We start from the raw sequence: 4876 nt of genomic DNA on the forward strand, positions 1-4876 counted from the left end.
CCCAGCTTTTTCAAAGCACAACGCCAAAATTAAGCAAAAGGATGGTGATCAGTATACGATGCACACTCGCCTGTCATCTCAAAAAGGAGCAGTCTTTCATCCTGCAACTCTACGCGGACCGAAACGAAAGGTCCTCTTTAACAGCACACAAAATAGGCGTATCACCTTTGAAAGAAAAATCACATCCTTAAAAGGTCTTGGATGCTCGCAGGTCAATCTCGTGGCCTTCAAATAGAAACATCAAATAATATCATGGGCTGATACACACGGTTCTTCTCAGAAATACAGAAATACATCTTCCACCGCTCCTGTGGCTATCCAGTGGGAAGGATGTACAGACGGGGTTGCAAAATATGTTTTAAAGTGTTTGTAAGATGATTTACAACAAAAAACCTTCGGACACAATTAGATGGGCGTTTCTAATACAAGTTGCGATATTTACCTGCTTACTTGTCAAGTAGGTTTTTACTGTAGGTTATAAAATATACGAATTGCACTTGATGAGAATTCAGTGTTGCAACCGGCACAGCCCATTTGCATATTTCACTTACTCTTCGTTCTCTGGTATTTCGACCTTAAATTTAATTTTGGGGTTAAATTTGTTGGCTTGTTTAATAAAAAGGTCTACTGTAAATTTTATCGCTACATCTTTTCCATATTCTTGGCTTGGTATCTGGTCCTAAGAAAAACAGATTGTACTTTTCGTGGGAAAGATTAATAGAAGAGGCCGGAATTAAACAAAGTGAGGTAACAACGAGGACAGTTACACATTACTTACAAGGAAGAAAGGACTTATCACCAAAGATGATCACGAGAAAAGAGTTGCATTGGCTAAAAAAATGACAAAAATCTTTAACGGGGATATTAGGAAAGAAAAAGATGTTGCTTTCAAATATACTTATCGCTCACTGGTGGCTCATGCAATTGGTTGAGGACCGGTCTACCACGCGGGAGGTCGTGAATTCGACTCCGGCTGGGACAGCACTTAGGATTTTAAATAACTGAGGAGATAGTTCTGTCTTTGTAATTTTTCTCGCAAATGATTAGACTCTAAAGTCTTCTTGGATGAACACTATAGACCGTACGCCCCGTCCTGGATTATAGGTTCCTTATGAGAGGTTGAACAGCCAACACTCTTTTCGAGAAGAGTAGGAAATAAAGATCGCGGTGATGTGGCTGTCCCTTAGGGGTGTATGGGTGGATGGATATGGGAAGTCCACTTCAGCTGAATAGCTGCCAAACCTTCAACCTGTTTAAACAAACAGACACTACACAGACACGAACAAAGGGACATTCATTGCATATTCGAGAAATACTTTTGATCAAGCTACTGCGTTTCAAGGATTAGTATAGAGAAAAATGCGATGGCCTGGCTCATAGATGTATTCAAAGGCTAGGAAGAAGGGAATTGAAAAAAAAGTCATAGGGCTAATAGTCGCTGTATCCTATGACATCGGAGTGATTTGCTATGAGACTTATCAACACATGACAGTTCGCTATTTCGCGACATTCCTTGATGAGCACTTAAATCGATTGATTCAGTTGGATAGAAAAGGTACTACTCGTCCCTGAATGCAGTATAGAGACCATTGTGGAAATGCTGCATCAGCAAAAGCGGCAAATGTAGCGCGTAAATAGCACCATGATGAAACTTCCACCGCGATACGCAGACGTACCCGTTCTGGAACACGTTTTTACCATTGTCAATACGTATCTTAAAAAACAACCCTGGGATCGGAAAATGATAAGTGACACGTTTGAAGAGCTTTAAGCTGTTGTAATAAATACATTTTTTCACCCTGCCGGTAGACCAAGAATAAGTAAATAGGTCAGTGATAGACTCTACAGCAAAAGGAATGGACAGTGTCATCAGAAACAGGGATGGTCGTATCAAGTATTAGTTATTACTCATCTTAGCATCTCAAGCGTACAACTGTAAATTATTTTCTTTTATTGGTGTGAAAGTTTATGATGGGGTATGCAGAAATAGCTTCTGGCGTCCGTCATTTCCCGCTTGAAATAAGGTTCCAAGTACAACTTTAAACGATGTTTTTGTGTACTTTTTTACCCAACAATCAGTTGCGTTTTGTTGTTTTCCCTTTTAATTTGTATTCAAAACATAAATTTTCACAAAAGACCAGTTTGCATTTATTGACATATTTCCTTGAAGAAAGGACTGCAATCTATTGACTTGTCAAAAATTGCTTGCGTAAACAATGAACTTCAGTATGGTAATGTGAGCCGTTTCTCGCAAAAGTAGTCACGACCCTTGTAAATCTGTCTTCTCTCCCTATTTCTTTAGTAGAAAATCAGCCGGAACACAATTTAAAGGCTCACCTTCAACCGACAGGCTTAGCTTTTTGACCATTTGTTTTTGTTGTGGAAATTCGCACTGCTTATAGTAGCAATATAATTGGGTGAATTTCAGCTTTTGCGGAATTTTCGTTCATGAAAACTGTTCCTCGGCACGCAATGACTGCCGGTTGAAAGTGGGCCTTTAATAGTAGCGATGTTTTCAGGAAATTAGCTTTCTTTTTTGTGCATAAATTCTAATGGTACACCATTGTAATCCGTTGTTGGTAAATGTGGTACACTCTATTGACATTATTTTGCAGTGAATGGATTACTATGGTGTACCGTTGCAAATAAGAGAAAGAAAGGCACCGTTGAGATTTCTATCATTTCTGGTTGCACGTTATAAGTAATGCAGTACTTAAGTACGATTAAATATTCCCAGCTTTGTCAAAACACAACGCCAAAACTAGGCAAATGGATGGTGATCAGTATACGGTACTCACTCGTCTGTCATCTATTATCCAGCACACCTAAGCGGAACAAAAAGAAAGTTCCTCCTTAACGGCATAGAAGATAGGCGTATCCCCTTTTATGGAAAAATCACCTCCTAAATTGGTCTTGGATGCTTGCAGGTGAAGCTCATGGCCTTTAAATTGGAACATCAAATAATACCATGGGGTGATATTCGCGGTTGTTCTAAAATAATTTTCAAACACACCTTCCACCGCTTCTGCGCCTACCCATTTTGAAGGCTGAACAGGCGGAGTTGCAAAATGTGTTTCAGTAAAATGTTTGTTTTTCAAGTGGTTGGACTTATCATCTCTAACAGAAGACTCCGGACCAAATACAAAAGCGAGCAAAGTACTTTGTACCACAGATCTGATGTTCAGAAAGTTACACATGGTTCGTATTATGTAACACAATGCCATTTATTGTGTTCCTTGGTGACGTCAATGAGGATGGTGGCGTTACAGTTGAAAATTGTATGTTCCAGCAAAAAGCACAATTCAACTAGTACTTTCTTTTCTACTCAATCCAACACATTACCAGATGATTCATTATAATAAAGTTCACACAGTTAGAAATCCTCTACATATTGTCCATTCCATTTACCAACGTCTACCATCCAAGCTCGTTCTACCATCGCAACAGCAAGAAATGTGATATCGTGTTATTTTCTCAGTGAAAAGTTATGGTAGACCGTGCAGACTGTTTCATACAAATACAAATTTGTTCACTTTTGTTATCTCATTGTAAAACAAATCTCGCAAAGGATTTAGCCCAATCGGGCTGCAGCGTGAGAGTTAATTAATAATCCCCAAGAAGGTGAAGTGTCCTCACCATTTTTGCAACTTGTTATGACCGCGCGCCATTTCGACTGCATGCCATTTTCAACCGAAGTGCCTGCCTATGGGCTTTGTAACAATAGCAAAAACAAACACGAGAAATTACAAAGTGCTATTGCTCAGTGGCTAGTGCATCCGTACTAGATGACGGAGGGTCGTGGGTTTAAATCCCATCTGGGGCTGGGAATTTTTCCGAGTTTCCGGTTGATGATGCGTAATATCTGTCAGGTATTTCTCTCATTACTTGCTAGGTTGGTTGGTTGGTTGGTCGCATCTCTGATATGCCTTAACGTGACTGCGTGATGCAGTTAAGAACCATATATGGTTAAAATTAGACTATGTGAATGCGTGATGCAGTCGTAGTCTATACCCACATTTCACCAGTAGCTCGGTGGGCAGAGCATCCATCACGGAGGGTCGTGGGTTCAAATCTCATCTGGGGCTTGGAATTTTTCCGAGTTTCCAGTTAAGAAAGCGCGGTTTGATTAACTCGCTATGTCTACCTCCGTGTTCTGGGTCCTTTTTCTCCTCTCTGCGGCCCCTCTTCGGAGAACACAACATGAAGATATGTGTCTAAGGCCATTTAGAACCTTCAGTTCGAGTATTGAGCTCACCAGAAATGTATTGGTGCAAGAATTAGCGATATTTGGATCTCCTTCGACTTGTGGTCTTGGATGGCAGAGGAGCAAAATTTGCATCGTGTACAATAAGGCCTCATTAGCTGCACCCAGCGCATTGTTCATCGGGTCATGGATCGCGAATCATTGTGAAAGAGTAATCAGTATCGATCTACGCAAAGGCACACCTCGACTTGCATTCTTGAGACACTCTGGTGTCAAGAGACAGAGACGTCCGTGCATATACTATTTTAACACCACTGCTACATTCTGTCCATTGTTGCAAGGCGATTTAGTGTTTAAGCTAAACCCAGGACCTGCTCACACTTCATCACGCCTCAATGGTCTGAAACAAAAGATCGAACGCCCTAGATCGACGCGAAACACTGGGAACCTAATATCACCGGATCGTGTTCGTTTGTATCCCAGTGATCAACAGTTGACCTTGTGTACTCTAAATGAGAGGTCGTTAATAATAAATCAGCTGCTTTTTTGGACTTAGTGTGTGATGTAAGAGCGGATTTGTTCACCATATGTGAGACCTAGCTTAAAGATCATCATTCTGCGGCTTTGAGCGAACTTACTCCCCCCGGATATAGAACACTTATACATTGTCCG

The sequence above is a fragment of the Montipora foliosa genome, chromosome 10 (assembly GCF_036669935.1).
Source record: "Montipora foliosa isolate CH-2021 chromosome 10, ASM3666993v2, whole genome shotgun sequence".
Lineage (NCBI taxonomy): Eukaryota > Metazoa > Cnidaria > Anthozoa > Scleractinia > Acroporidae > Montipora > Montipora foliosa.